This window comes from Sorex araneus, chromosome 1 (assembly GCF_027595985.1).
Source record: "Sorex araneus isolate mSorAra2 chromosome 1, mSorAra2.pri, whole genome shotgun sequence".
NCBI lineage: Eukaryota > Metazoa > Chordata > Mammalia > Eulipotyphla > Soricidae > Sorex > Sorex araneus.
The window spans coordinates 236,723,210-236,735,226 of NC_073302.1; positions in this window are offsets into that span (position 1 = coordinate 236,723,210).

A 12,017-nucleotide genomic window follows, 5' to 3' on the forward strand; every position below is an offset into this window, starting at 1 on the left:
GCTACTGTTTACTGCTAAACAGGATTTTAGTGCCAAAAATCCAGGTTTTTTGTCTTTTTTTTTAAGTTGTAGAATCTCAATTAGTCAAATGAAAATTTGTTATAAGTGATTATTGTAGAAGATAAAATTGGTTTTTGGGGAGTAGGTACTCAGGACTTACTCTTGGCTTCGTGCTCAAGGATCACACCTAGCAGTACTTGAGGGACCAGATGTGGTGCGAGGGTTTGAACCCACATTGGCTGCATGCTCGACAAGTGCCCCATCTTCTGTACTCTCTCTCTGGCCCCTCTTTAATTTTAAAGATAAAAGATAAAATGAATCTATAGGACCTTCGTGTAGTGTGTTTCCTCATATAGGAAAATTTGGACACAATGCATGCCGAAAGTAGACTACAGACCGAACATGATGGTTGCTCAATACTTCTATTGCAAACCACAACACCCAAAAAGAGAGAATAAAAGGGAATGCCCTGCTGCTGAGGTGGGGTGGGGGTGGTGGGAGGAATGCTGGGAATATTGGTGGGGGAGAATGGGCACTGGTGGAGGGATGGGTAAACAATCATTGTATGACTGTAATACAAACACGAACGTAAGTTTGAAACTGTACCCCACAGTGATTCAGTGATTCACTAATAAAAAAAAAAAGGCAAAAAAATTTTGGACATAGATGGGTATAAAGGTAAGATTGAGGTCAAAGGAAGATGGCATCTATAATTCAATGAGACAGATCTGTGAGGAAAATCAACCTATTGCCAGCCTCTAGAATTGTAAGGAAATGAATTTCATCTAATGAAACAGTTATCAAATGTTTGGTATCTTTGTGGTTTTAGCAAGCTAATAAAATTTTGATATTTGTACCTAGGGTAATAGACACAATACCTAGACTAACAAGTGTAGAGTCTAGTAATGTAGAAATAGGGTCGGAGAGACTGTGCATCGAGCAAAGTGCTTGCCTCACTTGCTGTCGACCCAGGATTAATACTCCCACCAGATCTGGCACCCAGTCCACATGTGGTCCCCCAAGCTCTGCCAGTTACGATCCCTGAGCACAGTCAGGAGTAATCCCTAAGTGCCATTGGGTGTGGCCCAGCAACCCAAAAGGGGGTGGGGGGCAGGAAGCTTTGGGAATGGGTATGGTAGAGGTTGAAAGAGTTTGGGGTTTGTATTAGAATAAAGCAGAAATTGCTTTGAGAGATTGCTGATAGAAATAGCCTCTAAAGCTAATTCTGGAGATTACTTGGAAAGAAAAATAGCTGTAGCTGTAGTACAGAACTTAGAGGTAACCTATATATGATCATGAGCAGAATATTAATGGAAATAAGAATATTAAAGGCAATTCTAGTGAGTTCTAAGATGGATACTGGAAATGAGGAGTATGATACCAGAATCTGGAGGTTAAGATGATCAAAGTGGCAGAGGACAAAATTGCTTTGCAGTGTTTTGTAGAGAGTACAACTTGTGGGCTGGAGTAGTAGTCCAGCGGGTAGGGCACTTCCTTGCCTTGTACGCTGCTAACTTGGGTTTGATCTCTTGCATCCCATATGGTACCCTGAGCACCTCTGAGAATGATTCCTGAGTGCAGAACTAGTAGTAACCCGCTGGGTGTGACCTAAAAAGCCAAAAAAGAGGAGGTTCGATTCCCAGCATCCCATATGGTCCCCTGAGCACCGCCAGGGGTAATTCCTGAGTGCGGAGCCAGGAGTACCCCTGTGCATCGCCAGGTGTGACCCCAAAAAGCAAAAAAAAAAAAAAAAGTAAAAAGCCAAAAAGAAAGGGAAAAAAATACAGCTTGTAAGTGATGAACTTGGATGTCAGCTGCTATTTCTAAGCAAAAAATTAACGATACTCCCTGGTTTCTGTTTCTTTATGATAAAATAAGTGGAGAGAGAGATTGGATGAAGAGTTGTTATGAAAGAAAGAACTCTGGAGGTCAGAGTAGAGGAGTGTGAATAGATGCAGAGGTGACTGCTAAAGTGTGTAAATCCATTGGCATGTTTGCCTTGGATGTAGTCATGGCAGGAGATGCGGTGAACTTCCCCTTTATACTGTGGTGCTGGGCTCAGCTGTCATCTGTGCCCATTTCCATGGTGTATAGGGAAGTGTGTTGCAGGGGAAGGACATGTTCAGCCCACTGATTGTATATGGCCACTGAGATCCGGGAATCTGGCCCTGAAACAGGATTAGACAGACACATACTCATTTTGTGCACTGCGCGGTCCATCTGCCATTTTTGCCCATTGTGTGGCCCTTGAGTGATGCTGTGAATACTCAAATGGGGCCAAAGAAATAGTACAGTAAGTAGGGCACTTGCCTTGCATGGGTTCAATCCCCAGGATCCCATATTGTACCCTGAGCTCCTCCTGGAATGGTCTCTGGGCATTTCTAGAGATGGCCCCAAAACAAAAAATTCAGATGGCCCTTGTTACAAAAATGTTGCCCCACCTTGGACAGAAAAGACTTTTTTGGGTCAAGAAAAGAGTTGTCGACAAACTTTGTCGACCACAGAATGTGCCTGTGCTCACGGTCAGCAGACTCCTAGGACGGGAATCACCACATGCTGCTCTTGCAGCTGGCTGCCACCACATCAGGAAGGGCTGATAGCTGCTGCCCCACGGAGACCCGCACACCAGCAGGGACTTGCTTCTATGCTCAGGAGCCAACAGGAACAGGTGAGTCCTGACAGGACAGAGGGCACAAGCTGTGATGTTCAGGCTTCCCCATGCTTATGTGTCTGATGCATCTCACCTTCAGGAGGCAGCTCACAGAAGAGGTAGAAACCAGACAGGTAGCTCAGCAGCTGTGAGGGACAGAGGAGTGGGGAAGGCTTTCATCTCTGCAGAGCGGCTCGAAGGCCCTCAGCTTGTCTGATGGAGCAGTGCAAGCTGGTGGTAGAGGCCTCGCATGCCTGTGGATAGTGAGTCCCAGCCTCCTCCACCTCCGTGATCCACCTGACCTCAGCGCCCATAATTCTGCATGCCACTTACCTTCTGTCCCTGCCCCAGTCACTGAAATTTCATTTGGCTTCAAGTGAAGGAAGTCAAGAGTGAAATCGCTTTTGATCTCTAGAAAATAAAAAGGGAGAGGCAGGAAAGAGGAAGGAAGGGAAGGAGGGAAGAAGGACTTATTTAGAATCAAAGGGACCGATACAATGGGTGAAGGCTGTCGTCAGACTTTAGGATTCTAGGGACAAGGCTGCAAACCTGTGTTGTCCTTTAAGAAGAGATGGAACTATATTTGCCTGTGTGTGAGATCCAGGGTTTGACACAGCACAGAGGGAAAAAAAGATGAATGTCCCTAAAGGTAGCCTATATTTTTGTCAGGGTGACCATTCTACATTTCCACACAGGATCTGCCAGGCCTAAGAGACTGGAAGCACCATGCTGAGAGGCTGAAAGGCAAATGTCAATCCCAGTGGGCTGGAAGACAGCCCAGAGCCCAAGAAGATGATTCTTCACTCATAAAATCGGCATTTCCTTTGTTGGTCTTGGGACCATACCTGGCTGTGCTCAGGGATCAATTCTAGTGGGCTTGGGGACCATACAGGGTGCTAAGGATCAAATCTAGGTCATCCAGTTGGAAGGTCTTGTAGTATCCAACCACAGAATTTTCTTAGGTTTGGGGCCTGGTTTTGGTGATTTGGGGGTTTTTGTTGTGGGGTTACACCTGGCAGTGCTCAGGGCTTACTCTTGACGCTGTTCAGGGATCACTCCTGACCTACCTTGGGGAACAGTCTGTGGTGCTAGTGATACCCTACCCACTTGACTGGGAGAGAAATCCCGCTGCAGGTTGAATCATAGTGCAGGATAACGCATATCTGTTTTAAATGATGCTTAGGTAGGGACTATGATTAGGATAAAGTTGATTATGCATTCCATTATAATTTTTGGGCTGTTGATACGGTACACATGTGCTTTGCATCTGAATTGTAGGGACTAAAGGGTAGAGTGTTTTGCTCCCAATTTTGTTTGTGTGTAGGATAAAGTCACTATCATTTCTTATTGCCCCTGTGGCCTTTTCTCTACCTCCCACCTTCTTCCTGCCTGGAAAGTTTCATTTGGCTTGTCGTTGTCCATAGGTTTTTTTTTTTATAATTTTCCCTATTTATTGTAGCAGAATAGTATTTTATGTATATGCACGTCTTTTTATTTTTATTGCATTAATTTTCATTGAATCACCGTGAGATATACAGTTACAAAGTTGTTCATGACGTAATGTTCCAGCACCCATTGGTTTCACTTGTGTACATTTCCCACCACCAATCACCAACGTCCCCAGTTTCCCTATGAACAACACATGCCTCCCCCCGCCCCCATCTATTGTTTGGTTTTGTTTTTTAGATCACACCCAGTGATGATCAGGAGTTGCTCCTGGAGGTGCTCCGGGGACCACATGGGATGCCCAGAATCAGGGGGATTGGGATCGAGGGGATCCATCCTGGCATGGTCTGGGTTGGACTTGTGCCAGGAAAATGCCCTACGGGCTGTACTATTGTTCCAGCCTTCATACACATCTTTTTAATCCACTTCTCTATTGATGTGGGTCATATTGGATTTTGATAATAGTGGGTCATGTTGGGATTTTTTTCCCCCTATAAATTACACTAATAAACATTGGGGTGGATGTAACTCTTTGTGTTAATGTTTTTATATTCAGATACTCAGGATTAATACAGTGGCTCTATTTTTAGTTTTCGGAGGAAGATCTAGAGTGTTTTCCACAATGTCTGAAACACTTCTCATAGAGGCTTGGAATGTCATGACTAAATTATGTCTCCTCAGAATTTATGTCGAGGTCCCAAACCTCCTAGTAGCTCAGAATGTAACTTTTAAGGGGCAACTCAGAGGGGCTGGAGCGATAGCACAGTGGGTAGGGTGTTTGCCTTGTTGACGGCCGACCCGAGTTCAATTCCCAGCATCCCATATGGTCTCCTGAGCACTGCCAGGAGTAATTCCTGAGTGTAGAGCCAGGAGTAACCCCTGTGCATCACCGGGTGGGATGCAAAAAAAAAAAGGGGGGGTATTTCAGATAAAAATAGATCATATGGAAGGGCTCTTGACTATAAAACCAAGCTCCCGGAAGTTTGGACCTCTTATAGCCTAGTTCTCCCTCTGGGAGAACCTGGCAAGCTACCAAGAGTTTCCTGCCCACATGGGAGAGCCTCACAAACTCCCCGTGGCGTATTCATATGCCAAAACCAGTTACAATGATGGGTCTCATTCCCTTGACCCTGAAAGAGCCTACAATACAGCACCATTGGAAAGGACAAGTAAAGAGAGGCTTCTAAAATCTCAGGGCTAGGATGAATGGAGCCATTACAGAGACCACTCAAGAAATTCGACAGTCAACAGGATGATGATGGAAGGGCTCTAATCCACTATGACTGGGATCCTTAGAGGCGACGAGGACAGACACATCCCTTGCTCCAGTGATTTTCAGTTTAATTCAGTCTTCTATAACAGAACGTGTCTCCTTAAGGTATGTCCAGGTCAGGGAGATTACTCAAAAGCCTAGAGCATGTGTTTGATGTGCGCAAGGCCTCAAGTTTCATCTCAGCGTTGCATGGCCCATGAGCACCATTGGGTGCCACTGGGCCAGAGCAGAATCACAATTTAGGATTGAACATCCAGCTGGCACTGCTGGACCAAGAATCTCTTCAGTTGGTCCCAATACCCCTTGACTTCAACTTGGAAGATTGTGTGTGTGTGTGTGTGTGTGTGTGTGTGTGTGTGTGTAAATAATGGATTGTCTGACACTGGAGATGTTCACTACACAATTGAGTCCTGTCCTTTCATATTTTAAAGGTACTTCTGAATTACTGTGAAGGGCAGAAATCTCTAATATCAGCAGAACAGCAATTGATTGCAACTTGGGCAAGTTAATTTTCTGAAATTGACTTCCCCATAAATGTGAGTGATTCCTTCCCAGTGTTATTGCACAGAGTTATAAGGTGGATTAAATGAGTCGAGTATATTAACGTAGCAGCTGAAATCACTCATATTAAGCTGGGGTTTCTGTGACTTTGCTAACCTTTTGAGTTCACCTTTTTACTTTTGAATTACACTAGAAATAGTCCAAGAAGGAAACAAAAAAAAAGAAAGAAAAAATGGGGGCTGGAGCAATAGCATAGCGGATACGGCTTTTGCCTTGCACGCGGCTGACCTGGGTTCAATTCCCAGCATCCCATATGGTCCCTGAGCACTGTGAGGAGTGATTCATGAGTGCAGAGACAGGAGTAAGCACTGTGCATCGCTGGGTGTGACCCAAAAAGAAAAAAAAAATATTTATACTGAATAGACGTGAAAAAGCTAGAAGGATAAAGCTTATGTTTTTTTTTTCTTTGTACAGGTCTTTCACCTCTATTTTTTTTTATATTACCCATATACATTTTATTATTATTTTTTTAAATTTTATCACCATGTGGAAAGTTACAGAGTTCTCAGGTTTATGTCTCAGTTATACCGTATTCAAACACCATCCCTTCACCAGTGCCCATATTCCACCACCAAAATCCCCGGTATACCCCCTGCCTCCCACCCCAACTGTATAACTGATGAATTTCACTTCATTTTCTCTTCACCTTGATTACGTTCCAAATTTCAACACAAAACTCACTATTGTTGTGGGAGTTATACCCCCAAACAAGATAACCCTAATAAGGAAGCATTTGATAATTAGTTTTCCATTAAAAGATTGTATGTTTTCAGGTTTTAGAAAAGGTTGTGTGGCCGCATTAGCGGCCGCGTGGCTCAGATGTGTCCCAGTCCCGAATCCTGGAGCCGTGTTAGTTGCTACTCAGTGTCACCAGGGCTCCATCTGGAGAAGGTGTGCTGGTGGCACCTCCTCCTTCCAGCTCCCCGGTGTTGCTGGTCCCAATTCGGGTTCGGAGCATTTTCCGGGCCGCGTTGCTCACCAGAATGCCTGCCGCTTCTTTGTTGATTGTAGCAAGATGGCGCCGAGGGTGGGTCGAGGGCGTGACTTCCCGCGGCCGGGACCACTTGGAGTTTTGGGCTGGCGCCGCCCCACTCCAGTGCCCCCCCCCCCCCCCCCCGCAGCTCGGATGTGTCCCAGTCCCGAATCCTGGAGCCGTGTTAGTTGCTGCTCAGTGTCGCCAGGGCTCCATCTGGAGAAGGTGTGCTGGCGGCACCTCCTCCTTCCGGCTCCCCGGTGTTGCTGGCCCCAATTCGGGTCCGGAGCATTTTCCGGGCCACGTTGGATAAAGCTTATGTTTTTGATGATTTAAATTCATCAAAAATATTCATATTCCGGGGGCCGGAGCGATAGCACAGCGGGTAGGGCGTTTGCCTTGCACGCGGCCGACCCGGGTTCGATCCCCAGCATCCCATATGGTCCCCCAAGCAGCGCCAGGAGTAATTCCTGAGTGCAAAGCCAGGAGTAACCCCAGAGCATAGCTGGGTGTGACCCAAAAAGCAAAAAAATATATATTCATATTCCTTAGCAGACAGAGGAGTTAAGGTGAAGAATAGCTCACAACAATCATGGGGCCGGCCAAAGTACAGCAGGTGAGCCTTGCATGTGCCAATCCAGGCTGGATCCCAGGCGCCCAGGATGCTTCCCTGGCCCCTTAGCGAAGCCAGAAGTAGACCTTGAGCAACGCAGGAGTCCCCTCGATGTTCAAGGTTTACTCAAACCCCCTTTCCCCAAAAGAACCATGGTGCCTTAAGGAAAAAGAAAGAAAAAAATATATAGGTAATTAGTTGAATGATAGAATTGATGGGGAAAGAGAATGCTTAAAGGTTTCAAACACAACTATGGGGCAAGGTAGTTTAGAAAACAAATTGGTTTACTGAAGGATGAAAAAGGCTTTCATGCCAGAGAGAGCGTGCCCAGAAGGCCGAGCACATGCTTTGAAGGAAACTAGGGATTGGTCCTTGGCACTGCCAGGAGCAACCCTCAAGCACAGAACTGGCAGCCCCACTAGGAGTGGCTAAAAAAATAACAAAAATAAAATGTAACTTTCTAAGTATAACAAAACAACAGCAAAAAAAAAAAAAGCATAGTAAATGTAAAATCATAGTAGTAGAAACTGCAGTTCACAAATTAGAATCACTGAACTGGAAAGAGTGGGTAGGGGCTTGCTTTCGACTGAGGAGCTTTTGATCCTGAGCACTGTATATGGTCCCTTTTGATCCTGAGCACTGTATATGGTCCCTTTTGATCCTGAGCATTGTATATGGTCCCTAGAAGCTTTCTAGGTGTGGTCCCCGAGTGCAGAGCTGGGAAGAATCCCTGAAACCAGGAGCACTGCTGGGTGTGGCAAAAAAAACACCCAAAAAATACAGCACCTAACACTGGATCTGGAACACAGTGGGTGGTCCTCAATGTATATATTTTTCCAAAGATACAAAAGGGGCCTGGAGAATGCATACCAAGCTGTCATCCCTAACTAAGAAGTAAAATTTGAAGAGGCTAAGCAGATAAAAAGGATTTTCATTTTTGCTCTGCTTACTTTGTTGTGCCAACTGTTTATCTGTATTATACATATCCAGGTTTGTGTTACACAAGCAGGACATATCATCGCCAAACTTTCTTATTTTGGGGATGGGGTGGGGAGGGCTGATGGGGCACACCAGGAAATGCTCAGGGGTTACTCCTGAGTCTGTATTCAGGAGTACTCCTGGTGCTGCTCAGGGGATCATATGGGGTGTCAGGGATTGAACCCCTGACTGCATGCAAGCAAATGTCCTGCTTGCTGTGTATCGCTCCTGCCCCTGCCACATATTTTAAGGTTGATGGAAGGAATGTCTAAAGAGATCCAACCTTGCCGTCTAAATCTGCTAGTCTGCAGACTGATGCCGATCCACAGCTGTGAAGAACTGAAAGCCACTGATGAATGCAGTGACAAAAATGAGGACTGGGATTCGGGACTCCAACCTTTAGGAGTGGTCAGCAAGGCCCAGCCATGTGGTGCCCACACACTCATCTGTGAAGCTCACCAGGGTTGCACCTGTGCTTGGCAAGGGTTGCTGCAGTGCTCACAACTTGTGATTTTTTTTTTAATTTATTTTATTTTATTTTTGCTTTTTGGGTCACACCCGGCGATGCACAGGGGTCACTCCTGGCTCATGCACTCAGGAATAACCCCTGGCGGTGCTCAGGGGACCATATGGGATGCTGGGATTCGAACCCGGGTTGGCCGCGTGCAAGGCAAACGCCCTACCCGCTGTGCTATCGCTCCAGCCCCTACAACTTGTGATTATTGGGAGTTGTACTCCTGCACACTTCTCATGTACACTGCCCCCGGGTCCCTCTTTCCTCTTATTGTAATGCCAGATATTGCAGGACATTGCTGCACCAGGAGTCACAGACAGCAGAGCTGCTGGGCAGAAACAGCAGGGTACCAGCATTGTTTCTGAGGTGGCCACGTCAGGGTGTGAACTTGCAGGCTCACGCTTTCCTGACTGGTGCTTCTGCCCCTGAGCTACTTTCCAGCCCTCACTGTCTGGCCTTCTGGCCATGGATGTGCACCAGTTCAACATTTTAGAATGTTTCTCCTTCAGGTCGTAATATTAAAGGGAAAAATAAAGTCACTGGTGAGGTTCAGAAGTGCAGCTAACCTGCCACAAAGGACATAATCTGGCTCAACTTTATGATTTGTTAGTCTATTTTTGTTTTCTTCTTTTTTTCTTTTGGGTCACACCCAGTGGTACTCTGGGCTTACTCCTGGTGCTGTGCTCAGAGATCATTCCTGGCAGTGCCAGAAATAGAACCCAAGTTGGCTGGTGCAAGGTAAATGCTCTGCCCATCACTGAACTGTATCTCCTGCCCCTTGTTTTCTTTCTTTCTTTAAAATGTTTTATTATTGAGGTAACATCATTAAAATAATGTTGGAATATCCTTTGTTGAAAGAGCAGGACTTACACTTTGCACATAGGAGTCTAAAGATGAGCAATGAGGCCTGAGTACAGAAATCAGAGTAAGCCCTGAGCACTTACTCCAACCCACCCCTCACCACCAAAACTGACACGTTAAGGTGAGCCTGAGCTCACAGTGGAGAGCTGGAGCACAATGCTCCCGGTCAGCAATGCAGAGGAAAGGACAGATGTTGCTATTTTCCTATTTGATAAAACACACTTTCGGCTAAAAAACATGGAGACAAAGATGACTATTATACCATGATCAACGGTTCAACCCACCCAGCAAGAAGTATAGTGGTTATCAGTGTATGTCCACCCAACATGCGGACATAGGGGTTATTAACAGACCTCAAGAGATTCATAGAAAGTAATGCAATAGAAATGGGTGGGACTTCGTGATTGTTACTGGATATAGTACGACTTTCCAGATACTCCTTGAACCTGTGAGGCATTATTGCCATTGATCTTTCCCAAGCACCCTAGACAGGAGTATTTATGGACTGAGGACGAGCTTTCCATACATTTGTGTCCTTACTAGCTGTGGCTTGTGTATGAGCTCAGAAGAAACTACAGTCAGGGTGATCCTGACTTTCTTACTCTCAGGTTGGCCTTTAGTTTTATTATCCCTGGTTTCTAGGTCTCTTCTTGGGCAGTTACTTCTGCTTTGCACTCAGGAATTCTTCCTGGGGTTGCTCAGGAGACCATATGGGATGCCAGGCATCAATCCTGGTTCGCAGTGTGCAAAGTAAGGGCTCTACACTCCGGCCCCCTCTGGGTCTCTTCTGACCAAAGTAACATCAGACCTTAAATTTGCACAAGAATCACTGGAGTCTTCAGCCATGATCTCTGCCCTCAATCCCAGGTGAACCTAAAGGAGCAATACAACTTCCAGATGACCTAGTCCAGAGCCTCATGCTCATTCCTACCTGGTGGGGTTCCCTACCTTAAAACTTAAATGAGATGCAGACGAGATGATACTATATCTAGAGAAGCCTAAAGCCTCTACTAAGAAGCTCTTAGAAACAATAGATTTATACAGTAAAGTTGCAGGCTATAAAATCAATACCCAAAAATCCATGGCCTTCATATATGCAAACAATGAGGCAGAAGAAAGGGTCATGAAAAAAGCAATCCCATTCACAATCGTGCCCCAGAAAATCAAGTACCTCGGAATCAGCTTAACCAAGGAAGTAAAAGACCTCTACAAAGAAAACTACAAAACGCTACTCCATGAAATCAAAGAAGACATGAGGAAATGGAAACATATACCCTGCTCGTGGATAGGGAGAACCAATGTTGTCAAAATGGCAATACTCCCCAAAGCATTATATAGATTCAACGCGATCCCTATAAGGATACCCATGACATTCTTCAAAGAAATGGATCAAGCAATCTTAAAATTCATATGGAACAACAAACGTCCACGGATAGCTAAAACAATTCTTGGGAAAAAGATGATGGGAGGCATCACCCTCCCCAACCTCAAACTTTACTACAAAGCAGTAACAATTAAAACAGCATGGTACTGGAACAAAGGCAGAGCCGTAGACCAATGGAACAGGGTGGAATATCCCTACACACAACCCCAAATGTATGATCATCTAATCTTCGATAAGGGAGCAAGAGATGTGAAGTGGAGCAAGGAAAGTCTCTTTAACAAATGGTGCTGGCACAACTGGACAACCACATGCAAAAAAATGGGCTTAGACCTTGACCTGACACCATGCACAAAAGTCAGATCAAAATGGATTAAAGACCTCAACATTAGACCACAAACCATAAGGTACATTGAAGACAAGGTCGGCAAAACCCTCCACAATATTGAAGATAAAGGTATCTTCAAAGGTGACACGGAACTAAGCAATCTTGTAAAAACAGAGATCAACAAATGGGACTACATTAAACTAAAAAGCTTCTGCACCGCAAAAGATACAGTGACCAGAATACAAAGACTATCCACAGAATGGGAAAGGATATTTACACAATACCCATCAGATAAGGGGTTAATATCAATGGTATATAAGGCACTGGTTGAACTCTTCAAGAAGAAAACATCCAACCCCATCAAAAAATGGGTCGAAGAAATGAACAGAAACTTTACCAAGGAAGAAATACGAATGGCCAAAAGGCACATGAAAAAGTG